Source organism: Pieris napi, chromosome 9, assembly GCF_905475465.1.
Source record: "Pieris napi chromosome 9, ilPieNapi1.2, whole genome shotgun sequence".
In the NCBI taxonomy this organism is placed as follows: domain Eukaryota; kingdom Metazoa; phylum Arthropoda; class Insecta; order Lepidoptera; family Pieridae; genus Pieris; species Pieris napi.
The window spans coordinates 5,027,644-5,051,965 of NC_062242.1; the positions used below are offsets into that span (position 1 = coordinate 5,027,644).

At 31.4% G+C, this 24,322-nt stretch overlaps 1 protein-coding gene and 1 long non-coding RNA gene across 3 annotated transcripts in view; one reads left to right on the forward strand and one right to left on the reverse strand.

Annotated features, from left to right (window-relative positions):
- Positions 1-4,677: 4,677 nt before the first annotated feature.
- Positions 4,678-5,120, reverse strand: LOC125052626. Its single transcript, XR_007117465.1, has 2 exons — positions 5,067-5,120; positions 4,678-4,850 (listed from the first exon to the last, which is right to left on the reverse strand). It is a non-coding gene; the product is annotated as an uncharacterized LOC125052626 (long non-coding RNA).
- Positions 5,121-6,609: 1,489 nt separating this feature from the next.
- Positions 6,610-24,322, forward strand: part of LOC125052334 (pyrokinin-1 receptor-like) — a 45,820-nt gene continuing 28,107 nt past the window's right edge. For both annotated transcript variants that reach the window (XM_047653112.1, XM_047653113.1), the window contains exon 1: positions 6,610-6,748. The gene's annotated coding sequence lies outside the window, so the exon portion shown is untranslated. The remainder of the gene's footprint in view (positions 6,749-24,322) is intronic.

Consider the following 24,322-nt stretch of genomic DNA (forward strand, 5'->3'; position numbering starts at 1 on the left):
CAATGTGTTCAATGCGTGCAACTGGGATGTCAACTGGGAATTAAGAAAAAACCATCACACATCTATAAAATTATTAGTGGACAGTAACAAGAACTGTCTAGGTACATTCGAATTAAAAGGAATTTGGTTGAGGCCATACAACAAGTGATATTTATATATGTATATGTCACCGTAAAATTGTAAACACCGTTAGATTGTAATATATCTCGCGAGATTGTAAACTGTCGAAAGATTGTGAACCTCACGTTTTTGTTAACATATGTCACGTTAACATATACACGGCGCCGGAATATTGACAACATTTTGTAGTCTTGAGTTGACCCACACTTATTTGAGTTGTTTTAGTAATGTAGTTACAAACATCTATGTTAAGAATCTTCTTTGAATCCTTAAAGGATTTTCATTAATACGTTCTTAAAGAACTTTAAGGTAGGTTTATTTCTAATTAGGGAGAGATGTCAAAATTAACAATAAATGGTGTTCATTAAATATTAGAGCTCAATAATGATAGCCATCTGGCAGAAGGAATGGTCGCATTAAGCCAGTCTCGTATAATTACAGTTTCGTAACATTGCAACATTTACTTTTCACAAAAATTTTAATTACTTACCCAAAAATGTCAAAATTCATTTGTTTTTTTAATGATTAGGATTTCAGACTAGACTTCTCTTTTATTGTAAGGCATCAAGATGGTTTTGCACTCTTTATTAAATACTAGCGGCCTATCCCGGCCGTCATTTTTTTAAAAATTAGTATTATGGAAAATAAGATATGTTACTCTGTCTGAACGAAATATTATATCTGAAAAAATATAGTGATTTTAATAAACATACGCGGATTCTGGTTAGGATTACACGAAGGCTAATCAGATACTTGCTTAAAAATATTTCAAAAAACAGAATTTGCCTCATGACAGGGAGTTTCTAGATTAAAACATCATTTCTAAAATACTGATTAAAGGTCAATTTCATAACAATTAATACAGTAGGTACCTCTTTTTTAATCCTACTATTTTATAAGGAGATTGAAGGCAATGTGTTTTTAAAGAAATTTTTTAATGTAGACTAATATCAAGAGCAAATAACTGATAAAATCCTGCCTTTATAAAATCTAAATGCTTCGATTTTGCAAACGATTCCCGAGTTAGTAAAATTGCCATCCTCCTGGAACCAATTAACGACAAGCTTTGTAACAGAATAACGTAAAAGCTTCACCTAGCAATTAACGTTAAAAATTGTTGGGAAAATTCAAAACTATTTGCTGAAACAATATATTGCATGAGTGAAAAATATTTTACGCTAGCGTCCAACACGTGACGGTTAGTATAGAGAAAAAAACTAAAATGTTAGCAATCTTTCTAGATTAGATTTTGCTCTACAGTTACATAATGTTGTCTATTTTGTTGTACCTGACCTGTATTTAATTGTTCAACTATCCCAATTCTGTTAACCAATTAAAAAATATATAATCATTCGATCTTATCAGTGCTTCATGAATTAATTTGACTGGGTATTAAACGTATGAAAATTACAATACAAATATTTAAAGTTGATTTATTAATTTACAGCATACAAGCTAAACAATAATTATAATAAGTATTTAGCTTAACTTAATTAGAATATATAGCTTATCTTACACTAATAACATTCATCTACTAAAGAAATAAAAACAACTTACATTCTTTGTCTTCCCAAACCTGTCACAAATATATCCAGTTTGGTGCAGAACTGAGGAAACGGTTAAGCATTGATCATAAGCGGAATTACTTAGACAGAGTTCACTTAATTAAAATTATCGTAGCTACTGATCTCTAGATCAACGCAAATATACTGTATATAGTTTATTTCTTGTATTTCATACGCATATTGTTAGAATTTTTATACTTGTTTGTTAAGTTGCGGATTTCATTCTAAGTACCTTTCACGCAAGCTAGTTTCAATGGTTTTGTATGTTTTTATTCTGCTCTTTACTGTAATGACCGTTGGCGGGCCTTTTTTTAATAATCAAACAAAAAGAAACGGATAACGAACATATTTACTGAAATGTATGAGACCTTTACTACCTTCTAGTTAATGTTATGTCCCTAAAGTAATAATTGTCTTCTATGGCGAGATTAATATATAATAGAGAACAATAGACAAATATCCTTTGCTTACTGTTGCATATCACACGTTTGAATGTATGATAAATGGTACGCATCTCAATACATCATATTGTTTAGATACAAGTTGGTGATGTATTAGGTTTAAAATTTATTTATTTATGTATTTAGAAAAAACCTTACAGCTTACTAATACAAATTTTTTTTTAAATCTAAACGCTAATTAAAAGGTTAACGCACTTAACTTCTCAATAATATGAGAGAATGCGTGTATTTGTGTGCGTGAGTGTATCTGTAGTGTGTGTGTCAATTTAATGTTAATTCAGAAAATCATTCAGTGAAATAAACAGTTTAGGTGTACGCGAGTACAACGCACATAGAACACGCCTTATTTTAAAATGATTCCTTTTTGATTAAAAATACTGAATTTTTTAACTACGAGGCAGGAGATTAAACGCATGTGATATCAATAACAAACTGAACTGTCGATTAAGGCTTTTAGAGAACCTATTGATAGATACGTACTAGTGTTTTAAGATACAGGTTTTATTTAGGATTCTTCATTCTTCAAAGGATTTGTTCTGTAAATCATAAAAGCCATAGCAATTACAATTCAAATTGATTGAAGATTTTGAGTTCATGTTGAGATGTGCGACGCGTCCCAAGCTAGCGCCAGCGCTACGATATGGAGAGACCTACAACGAAATTGCAAAAAACTCCGGAATCGCTATTGTAAGTTGCAGAGTACCAATGCTGTTCCCAACCATATTTAGCATGTCTATAGTTGTATTCATACAGGTATCTATGTTTGTATGAAAGCCTGGAAGGTGTACAAGAAGTGTAATACATAACACAATCCCTTAGGCCATAGAAGCCCCTTCCCCTGGATCTTTGCGCTAAGTCGCAGAAGTCGTAATAAATAATAAAACCGTTCAGGTTAATCCTAGTCCTAAAGATATGTTAAAAAGTTAAGAATATCGTTCATTAAAATCTCTATATTGATATACATCGGGTTATCATTGTCTTTTTAATGCTATCCTTGTTTTAATTCTTTAATTTTTTACTATAACTACTTGTTTCATGATACGAGTTAATTTATAATAATAGCTAAGCAAGCTCTGTTAACTAGTATAAATACATCTTAATTAAGCAGCAAAATATTGAAGAGAAGAAACACATAATTATCGAAGCATTTAATTTAAATTTTTAAAATAACCATAAAGGTAATCTTAACATTTTTTTCTATTCCAGTTTAATATATTTACAATACTGTGGGTAAAATTATAACCATCACATAGTAGATAATAGTAATATAGTTAATTATTTACCGTAAAAGGCGTAATCTGTTAAGGAATAATACTTTTTTACGTGATTTGTGGTGAGAAGTGAGAGATTTTTTATTGAATATACATAAATCCGATACTTATTGATGTACATACATTTAAAGATATTACAAAATAATATTTTTTAATGTTAAGAGAATAAAACACTTTGAAACAAAACAGGCAGGCCTAGTCAGGCCATTTACAATCAGTAAAGTGACGACCCCCTTAAATTTTTCGAAAATAAAATGTTCTCTTTGGCCTTCTTCATCATCATCGTCAGAGTAGTGTTTTTGTTACCATGTTTACTATCCACATCCACACTCATAGTTTTATAATGAGGCCGATAAGGATTGGTTTTAGGAAGTAAGAAGTCCAATCTTAACGGTTCAGCGCACTCAACAAGTACTTAATCACGAAGAGTACCGCTACAGGTAAAGTATAAAAATTATTTTGTAACAATCGAGCTAGAACTCATACAATAAAGCTCTCATCAGGGGGCCTACCATGAACTCTAATTGCGAGCCTATTGATAACCTACAACTGAGATGCATCGCTAATTCGTACCATGACATCGAAAAAACGAGACAGTTTAGGTTCCCACGTGACCTTAGCGATTATCAGATTTCGTTCGTTCAATTTGTATGAAAATCCGTACCATGACCGCTCGGCTGAACCGAAATTTGACAGTTTCGCCTTCCAACTATGACAGAATAAGCGATTCTAAAAAAGTTACTTTTTGTTCAACTTTTTTGTATCGAAATGTCCAAATAATAGTTTAGAACTTATAAAATTCAATATTTGTATTAAAACTTGTTATATGGCTAATATATGAAAAAAAAATATAATTTTTATATTTTGGGGTATTTTGAGTTTAGAGAGTGATAATAAATAAATTATTAAAATATCGACGGAGATGAAAAACAAGACGGCAATGCCCTTCTACCGACTTCGTAGATATTGAGTTTTAATTTATTATAGATTAACTACTTTGACTCATTGAAGATTTCAGTGTACCTACAAATAATTGCACATGGTTCAATAATATTCAATTAATTATTTAGGCATGTCTAACAAAAACATAATTTCCCAATATATCATATTTACAATAAATAATAATGCCATATCACTAGTAGATATTTATTATAATTAAATTTTTCCTCATTATGTTCATGAATTGTATTATTCTCCTCTGCTTTTTCTTTAAAAAAACAGAGGTGTTTCTCAAATTTATAATGTGTAAATAATAAGCCATTTGAAAGTATTATAATAACAGTATTTATTTAGTTAGGATGACTCCATCAAGATAGAAAAAGATTTCTTGTCTTGTCTTGTCTTGAATCAGGAAATGTTCAATTGGATATAAACATATATTCATTTATATATGTATTTCATTCTCTCAATTTAGCGAGTTTGTCAGGTTTAAGCTGTAAAGAAAATATAATTATTTATATTAGGTATATGAATTTGTTAACGTATAAACTGAATTTGTACAATTTTAAGGAATCAATTTTTATCATTATTTACTTATAATTTTCGAGTAATAGGTTGATTGTAATATCTTATGCAAAGAGTTTAATATCAGGAATTCACTTCGATATAGATATTTATTTTTAATAAACCAATTTTTGAACAATACTTACCCCATCATATTATTTTATAAGTTAAACAATTTGTAAAACTATATTTATTAAACCGAAATTTTGTAAACACCAAATATATTGAAAGCTCCTATCAAAATTTGAAGGAAACGTTTAAAAATAATAAGTGTCAACTGCACAGCACCAGAAAACTTTACATTTAAAATATATCAAAAGAATAGTTTTATATTAAATAAATATATTTATTAAGACATAATAGCTTATTGTAATTGATGAATTATTTAAAATAATTTTATATTTTATTTATTTTTATAGAAACATCAGTCGAAGTAAGTTTGACAGTTAAATTTCTAAACTTACATAGAAACCACAAACAAAATTATCGTTCTTTCATTCGGTCTTGCGATGCAAATGCGTTTCAGCTTATAGGCGGTCATGGTACGAAAAAATGCTATTCACTTTAGGTACCTAAACTCAACTGCATCTCAACTGGATCGTTTTAAGAAAGTTCATGGTAGGCCCCCTGCAGTGCATTCGATGCAAACTTGCGTCTTTGTTACCGTTCTATGATCAAACTTATGTTTACCTGTATACCAATTTAAACTTTTCTACTTTGTGTATATTGAATTGACGAAGAATTCTACTTTGATTAAAAATAAAGGAAACTTATTATCATTTGCTGCATTAACTGAATGTACTTTGACATTTCTACAAATCGAATATGATCTACGCGAAATTACAAATACCTAAACATTTCTTTAATATTTTTATTTCTGTCTGTTTTATGCTTATTTTTGTAGTCAATAATGGGACCTGCGGAAATGTATAAATAAATGTTAGCGTCTCGAAAAACTCAGGGTACATAGTAGTGTGTTTGGTTAACGTGTTCTAGATATACCCAAATCCTACGGGACTACCGGCGGCATTGCCTGAGCAATAAAGATCGAGCGTTTTGTTATATATGATATATTTATCTAAGTTTGGTCGGTTCGGATAAGCGCAAGTTTTAGTAAAAGAGATTGGTGTAAATTTTATATGATGATTCATTATCAACGAAAGATCTTTTTTCCGAAACTCTTTAATCTTTGGGGTAATAAAATATATTATATAATATGGCTTATATAAAATATCGGTTAAAAGGCGTAATGATTTTACATGAATCTCAGAATATTTATTATTTTTCCCTTAGTTTCATCATTCACTTTGAGTACATTGGCATTTTTTAAGGAATCAATGTTTAATGTTAATTAAACGATAAAGAATAACGACAAGTGGCAAAATGTTTTCTACACGATATAAAATCGATAGATCCCAATATATTACTTAATTCCCATTAAAGTTAACTCTGATAAAGTGTTAATAACATTATTATAAGCTAATTTTACTTAAAAGGATTGCGTGAAAGTAGGTTTTAATATTTAGCACACACACACATAATTAGCACGTAACATTTATCTCTTTGATCGATTTATCTCAGTTATTAAATGTCTATAATAGTTTAAGCATTAAGTGTTGTTTTTGATAATGACCTTTAGGAATGTTCCGCCTGTTCTCAAATTCTCACGTTAGGCAACCATAGACCACTTCAGTTGTGTGCGTCGCGTGCCAGCTTACAGTAGCGCTGCGCGTTTTTAAACCATAGAGTTTATTTCGAAATATAAATTGGTATTAAGTGATTGTGTTTATAATCAAACTTGAATTTGGAACTTTACTACTCTATAGAGGTTTGATTGTTTTATTTATGATTTTTGTTTGGTTTGAAACCAAAAACCAAAGCAATAATATTATTAGTAAAGGAGGCGTTCAACAACAATAATATATATATGCATATATATATGCATATGTATATATATATTTATAAAATATATTATAGATTCATGTAAAAATTTTAACATTAAAGTGTGTTAAATGATATTTTTTTAAAATTAATATTTAACCTTCAATACATGTAATCACCGCTTTGTATTTAGCTAATTTAAATTATATTTACTAAATTTCCATATAACGAATTCATACATATAAATTACGTTGGAACAAAAAAACTTTAGTTAATTAGATAGTATGTAATAACTACTTGATACAATTTAAAATATTTACTTATTATTGTCTTTTATTAACATAACTTTCACACATTTGATAATAAAACAACTTGTGTTGCAACAAATTATTCGCCTTATAAACAACAACGAAATTTATGCTTAACTAAAGCCGAAATCTTAATTTTATTTTATTAAAATAATAATTAATATCAACACAATAAGTAATGCATTTTGTTTTGTACCTGATTACTGATATTATTAAACTCGAAGTCATCTTTATTAATTTTATTATATTTCTAGAACAAGTACTCATGTTAAGTTTCATAACTCAGAAAAAGACATATTCTAGATATTTCTATGTCTGTTTCATTGTATCTTTTTGAAGTCAACGCTAAATAATATAAACACTTTTTTTTACTTAACAATGCAAAACAGTTTTGTTTCGCTGGGAATCAAGCCTGGGTCTTCCAGATAAACGCAATGCTATCTACAAAGTTAGGGTAAGGTCTTGTAACACATTTTCCTATTCATTCGAATTAATTATTTCCATTCGGTCTACGAAGGCTACGGATTGTAGACATGATGGTTATTGTCGTAGCCCGTAGGCCTGAAAGTGGTCTCTGTTGGGCTATTTAGTTTAATAATTGTATGAATGGCATAATCAACCTTTAGTTACGGCACTACATTATATAATATTGTCTTTGGGTTCCTTAACTCCCCTTGGAGAACTACGTTAATCGTCACGAATGCTTGACAAAGACTCGTTCTTTTGAAAGAACAGGAGGCTAAACTTGCTTGCTAAGGGCCCGTGAGTGTTTGTTGAACTTTTAAGGATTGGTACGCTTTTTAAAATTTACTCTGGGATAACTAATCGAAATGAATTAAAGTCATATGTTATTGTGTCAAATCAAAGTTTATTTAATCACATTGGTAACAATTTACATTTATGAACATCAATATTTAAAAAAAAAGTATGATAAAGGTGTTCTAATAAAAAAGAATAAGTAATAACGAAATATTTCGATTGCGTTTGCAAAAGCTGTGTTTTTCAAAAAAGGTCTAAATGTAAGTATTAAACTCGTATTCTATTAAATATTTGGAATTGTAGAAAATATGCGAATTTTACGGAACTATTTGCTACTGAGATAGTGATGTCAGATAAAAATTTATTCCACAAACTTTTGCCTAGTTTTATTTAATTTTTACAGTATCTTTAAAAGGAATACAACTGCTGTGTATTTCAGACTTATCTTAAATATTCCATCTTTAACGCACATATTTTAGTTTTAGTTAAAGCTGAATTATTATTATAATACATTAATGATATTAGCATTCATATCCTATCCTGTAGTAATATTTATGGCAATAATGCCATAAAGCCGAGAGGAATTATTATAAAACGTGGACTAATAAATAAATATATGTTACCATGGTAACATGAATCAACATCGTAACCTACAAGCAACACATTATAATAAGGCCTTAAAGGTCTGTGTTAACTTCAAATGGCAATTGAAAGTATTGCCATTTTCACTCTTATGTCGCTTTTTAAATAAACAACAAAAACATTCTTTAATTAATAGTTGCAGTTGTTAAGGCCGTTGGTGTTTAAGAAGTGTCATTGATATAAAATTAAAATAATATAAATTATAAAGTTTTGTAAAGGTCTACTCGTATAACAAATATTTAGGGAAAGGATAATTCAAGGCAACCCATGAAAAGTAATCAGGTTATTATAATTAACTTTAATTAATTGATTCAGCGTGTATTTGGATTTTATTTAGTTCTTTATGGATTTGTTATTGCGTAATTGTTAATTAATACGCTGTTATCAGCGTATTAAATAATAATTAAGTCATAACCCTACATTGACTTGAATGCTATTAAACAAGGCAAAGTAATTTAATTTAAGTATTTTGTGTACAAATTAATTATTAATTAGACTTTAAATTATTCATAATAGGACTTTTAACTTGGTTTTCTTGCGGAATAAAAATGCTATGACACTGCAGTACACTGAATTATAGATTAAGACAAATATTGTTACTTGAAATAAAACGTAAAAGTAGCGTTACAAACACCTTTATTGCCAACAAGTAGCTGATTTTATCTAAATAATTTATTTCAATGTAAGTTTAAAAGTATTCTATTTTTAAATTTAAAGGTGATCAGCCACTCGAAATAATTATCACGTATTTGCTTCTCAGCGAAGCCATTCCTGGTAATTCTATGACTTGGTAATCACGGAGGAGGTTACAAAATACATGTTTTACTTGTACCTGCATAACCACGCTGGAGTATGAAAAAGAAGAAAACGTTTAACTTAATCTAACCGCCGGCCAATTAAAGCAGATACATGCTATAGCATATTGTACCATGAACCGATTGAAAACAGACCAACGTAATGATCAAGCCGGCGGTTATATAACATTGCATAGCTATATTGGTCGAGACAATATGGTACAAATTTCAAATCTGATATGTTTTGACTATATGTTTAAAGTGCCCCGAACTTGACAAGGTCAAGCAAGCGTTAAATGTTATTTTAATTTCAACTTAAACTTACATTTGTGATAATTAAACACAAGATGGTATTTGTAATTTGAGATATGATATAGGGAAACATAATCACGGAATAAACAAAAGATTTTGCGGGTATAAACAAGAATAATGCTTTATTTTTAATAGAACTACTTTCACATGATCGTGTATGTAAATAATTTATTTATATTCGGTAAAAACAACTGCAGAGATCAAAACTAGTTTATCTCATAATAAATATTTTAACAAGTATCAATTAAAACTACAGCAATAAATACGCTACTTTTAAAGAAATATGATATTAAGTTTTGTGTTATTGTATGTTAACAGTAGTAAATTAACAGCTCTTAGTAAAAATACTTACGTTTGTTAATAGTATATCGGGATACGCTTTTTGATATCAATAATTGCTTTATATCTATTTAGTTTTGAATTAGCTCAAATAATTGTTTTTAGGAAGTTATCAGATATAAATTTAGGAGGTAAAAACGCAAGAAACGCCTTCTGCCTCTAATAATTCTTGCCAACTTATTTATCATCAATTTGAATTAGTGTACAAAAATGACCTCTGTGTCCCTTGTTCTAAAATTCTCATTCTAAAAATGAAAAATACTTTATATTCTATGAATAAAATTGATACGTAATGTAGGATAATGACATATTATGTTTCACTTACGCAATTATAACGTATTTTATAAATTTTTGTTATATTTCACATATAGTTAATTTGACTAGATACATACAACATTGAAAAAATAAATAGGCTCTAAGTGATATCATTATTCAATCCATATGAGCGTTAATTTTGTAAAGTGTGCCCACGTCTTTGCGTAACATAACTCGACACTTTGGCAATCATAGTGGGTGGCTGAAACTTACACTTATATTACAGAATGTTTTATTTTGCTCTCATTACTGTGCAAATAATCCATGAAAGCGCGTTCGTAAGTAGAAACACTAAAACTTACTAAATAACACACTATACAAATAGAACATTGAAAGATAATGACTAGACAATTAGTACAATTCTCTGAATAGCCTCATACCAATTGTAAATATTGTATATAGTTTTGGTAGTATTCGGTCTTCAGTTAGTAGCTCACACGGCCGTGGTTCGATTTGGCACAACAATAGTAATTGTCGCGAGTACTGGTAAAACTTCTTTAACGGATTATTTTAATACCTATACTTTAACTGTCTTTCGCTGACCATGATTTGGGATTCAATGTCTTTAAGTAAAAACTGAGTATTACCATCGACCTCAGTACATTTCTGGCAAAAATTTCTACGACTTGGTGTTACGAATGTCCAACTAGTAAAGATGACATGTAGATTAAAAATCCTCTAATTGGATTGAATAATGATTAACCACAGGTTATCATATAGTATCGTTTTAAAGTTAGTCAACACCAAAAGACGCCAAACTTAACAATATATTTCCAGAAATTTTACAATATATTTCCTGTTCAATGCCCTATATACTTTTACATTGTTATATTTATATCAATTCACTAGCGCCCGCGACTTCTTCCGCGATAAATTCTGGTTTATTAGTCATGGTTGACAATAATTCATTGTTTTATATTCAGAATTAAAACTGTCTTAGATGTCTTTATAACATTTCAATCATTCAAAGTGCAAATGCTGCTAAGCTAACATTGATCTATTTGTGCAAATCATAAAAATTGTTTAATTTTTTTTTAATAATTAGAAAACATTATCGATATATAGATTTTTTAACTCATATATGAGTTTTCACTTTCTATTAATATATGTGTAATGACAACAAATGTATTGAGGAAGATACATTTCTTCATTTGATTTTAACATAATATTACTGTTAGTTCTATTTAATCGTTCAATTATAATATATATTATATTGATATACAACAATAATATATTGTATATTATATTGATGCTGAATTCCTGTAAATCTAGGTAAATATAGCGATTGCAATCACCTACACAGTGTATCAGTGCTCACATTGTACACTGATTCGTATTATATCATAGCTTTATCGTTTTCGAACTCATTTAAAGAACATAAACTAAAATCAAACAGACATTAGTTTCATATGTAAAATGTAGTTTAGCAGTCGTAAAGTATAAAAGGTGCTCAAACAGCTATTATTATTATTATGTAGACACACTAGCTGATGCCCGCGTATTTGAGGAATTGGAGAAATTATCCAACCTATTTTTAAACGAGTTCAAAGATGGTGCACTAATTACACTTTCCGGAAGCCTATTCCAGTCAGCCACTACTCGGTTTGGGAGCAAGTTCTGTAAGAATTTTTTATTATATTGAGTGTCTTCAGTTTTAAAGAACTACTACTCAAATGTGTGTTCTCACTTAAAATAAAGAGCCTCTCAATTCCTGGAACATTGTAGTGGCCAGTAAGGATTTTATAGGATTCAATGAGATTACCTCTTAATCGCCTACTTCCTAAATCAGTAAGATCAAGTGCTTTCAGACGCTTATTATAAGATTTGTTCCTAAGTGCTCAGACCATTTTCTGGGCTTTTCTTTAATCCTTTAAAGCATGTTAATATCCTTTATGAAATAAGGATCCCAAATGCTGTAGGCATAATCGAATAGTAGAAGTATTAATTTGTGTAATAACATGATGTTAAGTCAAATTAAATAAGAATCTACAATATTTAACTAATTATTAAATAAAGTTTAAAATCCGTTGTGAAGGAAGGTCTGCTCAGTAAGGTTTCTTTTACCTAAACGGAGGATCTTCGACTATTATAACCAATGACTTGCCGACTCGAAGGCCCGACCCCCGAAGTTTTATAACCAACTTGCAATCTTCTGAGACTATGTCACCAGAATATAATAAACAAATGAACAAAAAGTCTCTTTGTAGTAAAGAAAGTTAACTAAATCATAATATTCTATTTAGCTTGTTGTTTACACACATTTTATTTTATTAGCCCAAAATAAGAACTTATTACTACCTACTAACAGTCGGAGTGACATAAAAAGCAGAATGTCTATGGTTCTGTGAAGTGTAAATTGATCTATTGGTGATCTGCCAAAAGATATTTATGATCCTATTTTAAATTTTTACTAGTAAGCCAGTCAATATTTGTTTCACATTTTTTAATAAAAGGTGAAGAACTCAAAGTCATTGTTAAAAAACTTGGATGGTATCAAAAATGATATAATATTACTTTGTAGGTTTTGGGATTGAAGATTTAACCAACGAAAATGTTATTATGTTAAATCCTTGATATTTATGTCGTCTTTGAGTATGGATTATAAAGTTCTGTTTAATGGAGTGGATTTTACTTTTAAACCCATTACAGAATTAACATTGGACCAATAAACTTAAGCTTTCTTTCGTGAGGCAATTTAAATATTTCTCTCTGGTTCCAGTTTGACAAAGTAATTTTTTTGCCTTATACTTCGTAAAATATTGCGATATGCTTTGCTGTTATACTTTGTATAGTACTAGTTATTATTATTTACAACGAATATATATTAAACTGAATTTAGAATGTATTAATTAAATAAAGTTAATTATTTGGTTAAGTGCTTAGTGTAGGGTTGCAACCCGATCTTGGGTATATAGGCCTCGTCCAACTTTTGCCATTCATCTTTTATTTGTTTAACTGACAGTATATCATTCACTTGTATAACAGATATGGGATAGGGTTTGAATTTCAATTGTAGGAGAGTAACGCGCTCCGAGAATGCTTTATGTATTTTGTTATTTTGAAATTTCTCCGTTTTAATAGAATATATATTCTTCCTACCTTGCCATTCTGTAACTCACTTTTCGACTCACGACTGATTTGAGAGCGATCGCCGATGCGAAAACCGCTGTGTGAGTTCGAAAAGCTATACTTCTATGATACATCCTTTTGTAGGCCTCAGTTGTATATCAATATAATTATACTCATCTTACCATACATTCGACTCTTTCTGTCAGATTGTGTTTTCATTGTGGTAAAAACAGACCGATTTAGTTTTTATGAATTCGTCATTAACTTTTATATACATACGTATATATATATAAATATGTTATAGGTTGCTTGGAGCATAGTCCATTTATCACAAATAGTAAGAGGAAAAAAATAAGTTCATAAACAGGAAAACATTCCTCTCGACATGTCAATGCAGGAAGAGTTTTATAATCCGGAAAAGCAGATATTTTTCTATAGGTGAAACAATTTGTGATACAATTTTGTTTTTTATTCCTACTCTCAAATTGTATTTCCTGTGTGAGATTTCAAAACAAGTTGAATAGGTTCGCTAAGCACAAGCGTAAGACTCTATTTAGCAAATTTCCTTTCTTGATAGTTATTGCACTAATTAGACAAATCATATTTCTTTACCTTCAACGGATGTTGTTTCTCTGAAAATCGAACTGGGTCGCTTTAGTTGCTACACCGAAAAATGTTGGTGAGAAAATGACAAAATACAATATGCTGAAAACTACCGAAAAATCGTTTAAGCCCCGAAATTAAAGTTTTAATGTAGTTGGTAATTGGCAATTACCTACTATAAGTATAATAATGGCAGTTTTTTCACTCGTACATTATTATCAACGTTGTATCTTTTCATTTAAATGTTAATGAATTATTCCGCTTAACTTTTTGTTGTTTGAATAAATGTATGATTAATGTTTAAATTATAATTCCTTACAGCATTATGATAATACGGTCCAAAGCATATCTCTCAATTTTAAATTTAATATAAACTATTCATATAATTTATAAATCTCTGATTTTAACAACTTTATAAACGGATGGAAAGATCGGTCACTCATTCTGAGAGATAGGTAAATGTTTCATAGATAATATTGAATTATAAGTTTTTGTCTTTCAATATCATTGAGTGTTACGCCTGCCATTTTCAAATATTTTCTTTGATTTTGTAATTGCTTGAAATTCTATTTCGAATAATGTACGTATATACAGATTACAAATATAATATTATGAAAATTCAAAAGGAAACAAATACCATAGACGATTTGAGTATGATGATAGAAAAACACAGCCACACTCCATTTTTGACATCAAAGACGGTTTTGTTTAGGCACATTTATAAAAATCGTTAGTATCAATATTTACAATAATAGCGGCCGACTTGAGATTGAGGTGGTATTCATACCTATTTTTATAGATAAATCTGTATAAAATTACATTAAATCGCATGTACTTTTAAAAGTCCCATCGGTCTTCAAACAACTTTCAGTTTTTCAGTTTGTGTTCCTAACTTTGTTAAATTAGATTTTTATCTTACTTTCTCTAAATTTCTACTCGTTTTCTTTTGTTTGCATTAAATAGAGATAATCGTAGTGAATGATGAGAGTAAAGTGTTTAAAATGAGACTAACGCCCTATATTCGTACTGCAGCTTCAGATCACGTTTTTTTTTTCAGATGAAAAAAGTCACCAAATGTCATAAAAATAACTTCAGGGATTTAAGCATAGTTACTAGAAGGCCATAGGCGATTAAATTTATTTATAATTACTTTGGCCCTACACAAATGATTAGTGGAATCGGTAAACCTCGACTATAATTTGCTAAATATTATTTGCATAATCTACAGAAATCTTGCAAATATTTACTACTTGCATACCAATGATGGGGACATAAAATAAAATATGACAAAAATAGACAAGATGCTTAGCCAAAAATCGTACATTGAACCTTTAAAAGTTTAATTAAATATAAATTGCGCAACTATGATTGAACTATCTAATGATTCATGAGACCATCGCATTTTTGGGTTATATTATATACCACAATAACTGACGCAGGTAGCAAATTTTTGTGTCTGAGACATGCCCGAACACGAGGACACTCAAGCAATGAAGGCCATTCCTTAAATATCTGTTTCTTAATAGTAAGAAGAGCCATCCTTGTCACTGTCTCGAGTCGACGCTGACAGATTATATTTCCTTTATTCCAAACTTAGACTCTAAATTTGTTTAATTGCTTGTTGATTGTTACTGGCAACTCATACGTAATGCTTCGCTTAAATCATATAAATGTGTGGCTTTTAGATAAACCAGTTCTATTTTTTTTTTCAATACATGATACACAGGTAGCGTTTTTGTAGTATCTTCATCGATTTAAACAATTGAAATAGCCATGAAGGTTAAACCTTAAGTTTTTGTGTGCCTTTAATTTTTTTGGTATTTTTTTAAACTAAGTAAAAACAGGAAAAAAGGTTTACTGTAGTACAGCTTTACTTACAACTTGACTCGATCCTGTAAGGAAAGGGTGTAGCGTGGTTACCATGGATACGATAAGGTTTTTGTGTTGCGACTTTATAAATAATAACCGTGGCATAGCCGTGAGTTTGTGGCCACAATTAACAGATTGCGATGTGGTCACAATACTGCACCTGCACACCTCGCTAAACAGTATATTATAAATAAAGATTACAATGTTTGCACTTTCTGTAATATCAAGGTCGCAGATATGAAGCATATCGTTTTTAAATGACAAAACCATATGTTCATTTTTCATAGACTACTATTGGCAAATGAAATAATGAAAGTTAGTGATCCTTCCCGCCGCCTACGTTAATATATCGTGAAGGTGATTTAAGAAAACAAGTGAAACGTGAGAATAACATGTGGAATTATGTATATGCAAAAAAATAAGTGAAGAAAATTAGTGACCAAAAATAAAGGCCATAAAATTAAATAAAAAAAAACCGTGGCATGGTAGTATTAGTTCACGCTTTATAAGCCGGAAAATTACAAAGTCTAATAAATTTAATTTAATCGAAATAATTTTACATATCATGTAATGTTTTTAGGAATTTAGTTTGAATGATAAAAATCTACTATATAAAAATAAGTCGGGTTTTCCTTCCTGACGCGATAACTCCAGAACGCACCAACCGATTTCCACGGTTTTGCATTCGTTGGAAAGGTCTCGGGCTCCGTGAGGTTTATAGCAAAATTTCAACAGAAAAGCGGGATCACCAAACGAAATGTTACATAAAACGAAGCCATCTGGTGGCGAAACGGAGTTCGCCGAGTTTGCTAGTTTATCTATATATTAGAGTTATGTATGACCTCAGCGTTATCTTAGTTACTAGAAAATTTCCAGTCGAATTCGTCGAAGTTTATTACTTGAATTTAAATAAAGAGAAAAAAAATCGTTAATTATCTATTGATAATTTTATTTAAATATAAACGTCATAAATTAATAAAATTATTTAAATTCAAATAGATTTTTTATTATTATTATTGTAGTTTAAACTTAAAACTAGGCATTTTAAAACACATACAAAGTATAGGATTTTATAGTAGAAATCGCGTCTATTTATATCTTAATATATATAAATTATGTGTCACGTAGTTTGTCCGCTATGGACTCCTAAACTACCGAACCGATATCAATCAAATTTGCACACCGTGTGTTGTTTGATCCAACTTAAAAGGATAGCTTACATCTCAATTTATACCCGCAATATTATTTTATTGCAAAATATTTATTTATTATTTGATAGTCACAATTCTAACAGATGGCGCTGTGTTGAAAGTACCAACGTTTCACATAAGCTACAATTTACATAGCCACCAAAAAGGCGTGGTGGTTCCCATGACTGGTGTTCTCCTACCGTTTCCCTTGAATAGTTTTCTACTATGTAATATAACAAAAACCTTAGCCACAGCAACGCTTGGCCGGTCTGCTAGTTGTAATATATAAATTGTCTATTGAAATATTATTATCTGCTCCTTCAGGCTTCAGAATAACAATTGACACTATAAATAACTGTCATAAATCGACAGTGCCCTATTGTCGCGCTTTCTCATAAAAATTGGAACAAACTTGCATGATGTTATTGTCTGAATGTCGTAAATCTTATTTTTATAGTTCATAAATGAATATTGTCACTAAACGTTTAACGATAATTCAATGAATTATTGATATTTATCGCATGCAGCTGTGTTGGCCGTAGTGGCTTCAACGTGCGACTCGATCGTAGGTTCGATCCCCGGCTGTGCACCAATGGACTTTCTTTCTATGTGCGCATTTAACATTTGCTCGAACGGTGAAGGAAAAGAGAATTCTTCTTCAGAAATCTGAGGCCAAGACCTAAAGACGTTGTAGCGCCACTGATAATAATTATAATTGATATTTATATTCGCTACTGGTATTTTTTGATTAGTTAATATTACAGCAAACCAAAATTTTTATAAAATAAAAAGCACACATGGATTTTTCTGAATATCGGCCTTTTCTTATCTGTCATTCTGCATCGATTTTTGAGTCTCAGGCCGTTTGCCGGGACGGCACTGAGAACGAGATTATTTCGGGCCGAGTTCAAGATGACGTGAAGGCGATCGTGTATCCACCGCGCCGATATATTAGTGGCTCAGTTCTAGAGCTTTGTCGTGCGTGGTGGCGATTTTTTTTCAATTTCATGATAGACAAAACAAAAATCGGGTGAATGGCGCTGAGCGACGGTAGTGTGTGGACAAGAACAAACGTGTTTTGTATTGCCGGCATATCGGCCCGTCATAAAACCGTGGCGAGTTCTAGCGGTCACGCCGAACTACTCGAAACAACGGCGGCCGGGATGACGGCGCTCGGGTGACGGCCGTGCGGTGGACACAATTATTAAATGCTATATTATGATATCGCTAGATCAGCGCCGTCATCTCGTTCTCGGTGACGTCCCGGTGGTGGACACCGGCCTCACCCTCAGGTCAGTGTCGAAACTCAGCGTAAATCAAAACCAACCGGTTATCAAATAATAATAATTTACGATAGACTTAAAATCTTATCCTACGACTTGTGTCTTAAAGATGTGCCCCTTCAAGGTACAAGTAGTTTAAAAAAAAAAACAGTTGTCCTCAGGCGGGGCTTGACCTCAGTGTTGATTAATATTTCTCTCCAATAGGTAAATTGATATACATTTTAAATAAATCACATTGCCTAAAATTACAAAAAAACTAAGCTAATACACGAATACCAATTCTATTTTTCGATAATACAATTTATAAACTTTATTTTGCAGTTAATCTTTTTGTATAGATTTGTTACAAAGACGGGTTGACTGAAATATTTTTAGATTTTTGTACAAGTTAGAGAGGTTTTCAGCAAGTTGAAATGTAATTTATGACCGTTTCAAGAGAGGCTCTATCACATGTTGGAATTTACCTGAAGTATTAATCGTTTTCAGAAGTTTACAACCCGTTTTAATGACTCATTATACCCCTTTTATTTGATGTCATTCTAGAGTGAACTTTCTAGGTGTAAGAGAAGGACGGAGCGATATGCGAAAGAGATACAGACTACATACGTTCAACTATGTACTCTGACTACTCGGTGGGCTGAAAAGCCTGACATATAGATGACGCTACTAGTATTAAATTAGTATGATTTTGTATAAATGTACTTGTGTATAATCGTGTAAAATCTTTTGTGAGATTCATTATTTTTAGTAAAAGAACTTTTGTTTGATGAAGAGGAAATCGCCGAAACCGAAGCCTATTTTGAGACTATAGACAACTCGTACTATAAAAATAAAAGCATTTGTAATGTAAGCATGTAAAATTAAAAGCATTTCATATATATTTTTTTGCCGTTCATAAGTGTACATTGTGTTACCTATATGAATAAATGATTTTGATTTTTTTTTAAATTCTGTAGAAAAAACAGATTTTTTTCTATGAACTTTTCAGCCTACCTGTTACCATTGTGCGATACGGATAGAACTAGCACAATTCAGTACCATTCCATCCTAGAAAGTTCTCGAATATTGTTCCCAAGGATATCTAAGCGGGCCGAAATGCGACCAGTTATTTCAGTTGCCAACGTCCATACCACGTTAAATACACCGTTTCTTGTCCGATCAGCAAAGTTAAGCAACCTTGGTCGTGGTCTGTACTTGGATGGGTGACGAGTTAATTCAGTTTCGTGTCCAAGAGAATAATGCATAGTGATGACATGTGATAAAGTATTGTGTGAAGTGCGCGTAATTAAAGTAATTAGTGGCTTTATTAAATAAAAATTATTTTATTAATTTTTACTTTTTTAATTACTTTATTAATGAAAAAAAATTCTCGTTCATTATTTAAAAATGAAACATTGAAGAGTTTTACGGGGTTATCTGAGCACTAGCTTGTAACAGACTGATATTTAAGCGATTTTCCAATTAATATACGAACCATACAAAACACTTTTTAAGCACGCTGCAGGTTTATTAATAACTGCATAAAATTTAAAATGAACAATTCATATTATCTAAGCTTAACGGTCAATAATTTAAAACGAATTTGTACAGCATTTTTAACAACAAAATTCTGCGCTGACACCTCTCAGACATCGAATTAATCTTAGTTTTTTTGTGACGAAAATTATACGTTTCTCATTAAGTAATACTAATAATTTTAAATACTTCAAGAGGTATAAGTCCACCTGTATCACCTTCGTCGTTCCACAATTGACGGTATCTATTGCACTTTATCGTGTACCACCCTGATGTGGGACCAGGCCCTGAAAGTAATTCGACTTACGTTCCTTTAAGAGAAGTGTACCAATTCTTAAAAGGCAAATTGTAACAATTAGTGAATATTAGTTTTATTATTTTAACTTTAAATTTTAAATAATAAAACCAATGCACATGTTGTTCATGCGATTATAGAACAGGTTTAAAATGTACAATTAATAATGAGAGAAAAAATGTTCGATTGCGTTTAATTAAGGTCTTATATTCTATAATAGTGTATTTGTTTTTAAATCATATTTATTTACATGATTTAAAAAGACCAGTATTAATTATATAATTATGCATTATGGTAAATAATGCTACATAACAGTTTCAATTACCTTATTTATTTATTTACACTTCGTTACCTTATACAAAATTGAACATAAAAAAGCAGGTTACAGGTTAAGGCTTAGTTAGGTTAAGTTATTAGGCAACGGGCGGCCTTATCGGTAACAAGCGATTTCTTCCAGGCAACCCTAATATGGAATAATAAAAAAAGAAACCTTACCTTAATGATTTCCTTCACAAGTTTTTATGACCTATTCTGCATCATATACATCTTTAGTCCATACGTGGAGGTGTAATACTTCAGTAGAATGAAACGTACAAACTCTGTCTTCTGTTCTGCATGCTCACTCATCTAGATGATTTTATATCTTGAATATTAAATTATTCAATGTGTACTTTGTGAGCGAGTTAAACACTCACGTTTCTTCAATTTTAGCTCGAGAGCCCTTGGGGCTTATGCAAAACAAAAGACAAACGCCCATCACGTGTTTAGTCCGATTGTTATTGGCCAACGACGTATTTTGGTACCAATTTAAAACGGTGTTTTTCTTTTGACGAATCACAAGTAAGCGATATGGTCACTATATTTTATAAGACTGTTAGCAACGGATAGTTAAAGAGAACCTCTGAATTCATGTACTATAATGCTGGATTCATCGTACTATAACTTTGTTTCCCAAAGCGAACAGATTCAGATTACGAAATGGCAAAATTGACGTGTAAGTGAACAGTTACAACTTTCTATTTATTTCGAGTGAACACGTTGATTGAATAAAAGTGATTTTAATTGCCAAATTTTCCGGCGAAAATGATAAATTTTGTATCCAATCCCAATATCCAATATTGGACAGATAATTAAAATTCTGTGTATTCGGATCGGGACTCGTGTATCAAATTCAAATTTAAATAATTATTTAATAATTTCCAATGGAAAAGTCATAAAATCTTCATTCGATAATAGCAGTCTTTACCTTATATTAAAATTTTCCTTAATTTGCTTTAGTTTTCTAATTTGAAAGTTATCCATTTTTACAGTTGTTTACTTTGAATTGCAATTTTACTGTCGTTTGAGAGCCTAAAAACATGATCAAGCTTTCTCTTGTTCTTTTATTTGTAAGTTTTCTCTTGGAACAATTAAAAGCCTTATAATCGACTTTACCTTCCTGTTCTTCTGTTTCCGGCACGTAATAAGTGGCTATTTATTTTGTAATCATAACAAATTTGTTTATTGTAATTGAAATTGTGTTACATTCTAGTTAGAACATAAATGGGTAGTTACAAAAAATATATAGCCGTTGTTTATAAAACAATGTTAGTATTTGCGTGATTGAGATGGTAATTTTTTACTTAAATTAAGTATTAATTCATACTATATAAACTATCAAAGATAAGTCTAGGAATTTAAAAACCAACAATTTATGTTGCTGAGTGTGGCAGAGGTATATTATTTTACAGTATATATTTTATTATATTACAGTAACCTAAAAAAAGTCTACAAATATTGTATACGCAGAGGCTGAATAGTTCTGCTGGCTTTTCATAGTTTTAAAGCACCCCAGGCGTAATTCAAACCCAAGGGACTTCATTATTCTGTGTTCTTAAAAATCTCTTGACGAGGGCTGAAAGTTTTCTAATAAAGATCAGCGTCAGGCTAAACGTGCGGTTCTGAGGGAAAGAGACAGAGATTATACCTACCTAAGTGACTTTTGTAAGTAAAATCCAATATTTACTTGCGAATACTCTAAATCTCACCCTGAAATCTTTCAAACCTCGACTCACGGCTATTAACGAATTTTAAGATATACTACTTTGCACGATTCAGTAAAGATGGTGGAGAAACCGGCATGCATTAAACCTAAAAGCGGTCTTAGTCAGGCGTAGAAAAGTACTCATTACTAGGCACCATATGTAGTACTTTGCTGCTTATCTGAATGAAATTATTAATCAGACAAAGACCCATGACAGGTTTCCATATCCATATAGCGTTATTACATTATTATTTAGAAACATAAAAAATATGGTTATGGGATGCTCTAACTCATTATAAATCACAAACCATTTTATACAGGCACGCGTAGAATCGCGGATGATCATCACAGTCTACGCACAGCCAGAGGTTACAAAGGTCGGTTCCTTCAAACGGTCCGGCGCGAAGAAAACATATATCCTCTCTGACGTAAACGCAAACTTCCGCCCGCGGCACAAATGACGGTTCCAATTTGGTCCCCGGGTAGGAGAGGTAGGAAATATCAACCGGGGAGGATATCTGAGTCTCGATAAGAAAGAGCAAGGCTGGCTTTGCAGTCTCCAAATGTAAGTGGACAGCGTCGATGTTATAGTTAAGCCCCCAAATGTTTGTGAAGTCCACAGCAAGTGTGGAAAGCGATTTGTATGCGAGATCGAATTGAGTTAGAACAACAGAATACGTAGGTAAGATTGTGCGTCCACCACCCAGTATTGAGCGGTGGAGGACGCTCAGAGGGAGATTCTCCAGCGCAAGCGCGAGTGGTACGCCCCTGAGGCAGCTTATATTTCTTCTGCACCTTCATATTTTTGGGCAGAGGATGGTATCCGGGACTCTCTTTCAGGGCACGGAACGCGATTACAATATCGCCTTATTGTAATCGCGTTTCGTGCCCTGCCTTTATTCACGCCGGTATGAGAGACAGTGGTACTACCCTTGTAAAAGGGGTGCCCCTGTGGTGCAAAAGGGTTGAATGATTGCGCTGGTTAAATAATCTCTGCAACAGGTTATATCACCAGTGGGCGATGGGGTTGTCACGTCCCGTCGCCGGCAAAAATATTTTTTTAATGACTTTAAGAGAGTGTTTATATACGCTCATTAGTTAATCAACTAATATTGCATAAATTTAGAAATACATCTATTGAATTTTAATAAAAAAGTATCTAATAAATTAAAAGTTTACTAAAGTAAAGAATATTCAAATTTTATATGACCTCCAAATCAAGTTTTTTGAACTTTGGATTCTTAATGTTAAAGTCATATTTAAATATATACACTAAAATACTATGACAAAATAGTTCAGTAAACTATGACTTAATTAAAAGTTTAATTTCATCTTAAAAGTTTATAATTTTAATTTACAATGCGGCTGCTGAAGTGTTAAATCTGGTCATTACATTGTTCATGTTACATAGGCATTTATTTTTATAAAGTGAAAGTCAAAGATTACTGCACCCTACTATGACCCTACTACACCGATATCCAATACTTTGCTACTATTTATCGCTTTGTGAAACAATCTGGCAATTAATTATTGCCAAACCATCTTAAAGTGATTTTGATAAGGTGGGAGCTTGTAGTTTATTGTGTATCAGCCCTGCGATTCTGTAACTCACTTCACGAACTCACACAGCGGTTTTATTGAAAAGGTGGGAGCTAGTAGTTTATTGTTTATCAGAATGCCAAATCATAAAATGACTGCTTCACGACTGATTTGAGAGCGACCGCCGATGCAAAAACCGCTGTGTGAGTTCGTGAAGTGAGTTACAGAATCGCAGGGCTGAATGTCAAATCGTAAAATGACTGCTTTACGACTGATTTGAGCGCGTCCGCCGCAGTGAAAACCGCTGTGAGAGTTCGAAAAGTGGTTACAGAATAGCAAGGCTGGGATTTTATATTCGTAATGGAAATGGCCTTCACCCGTTAAGAGTGCCATGTGGTACTAATCTCAGTCAGGAGTATTCAGTGTGAAATACTTACTAAAACGACTTCGAGTGCCTACCACACTTAGGGTGAGATTCAGAAACGATATTAAACTTAGAAAATAATTTTTACAGACACACGCTGTGTACACGCGTTCTCCAATAATTATTTAAATTATTTACATACCACCAAATCCAACGTAGTAGTATTATCTAAACTATTTTCAACGTCTAAGTTATGCATATGTCCTTGTCTATTTTAATTCCATTTGTATATAAACATATAC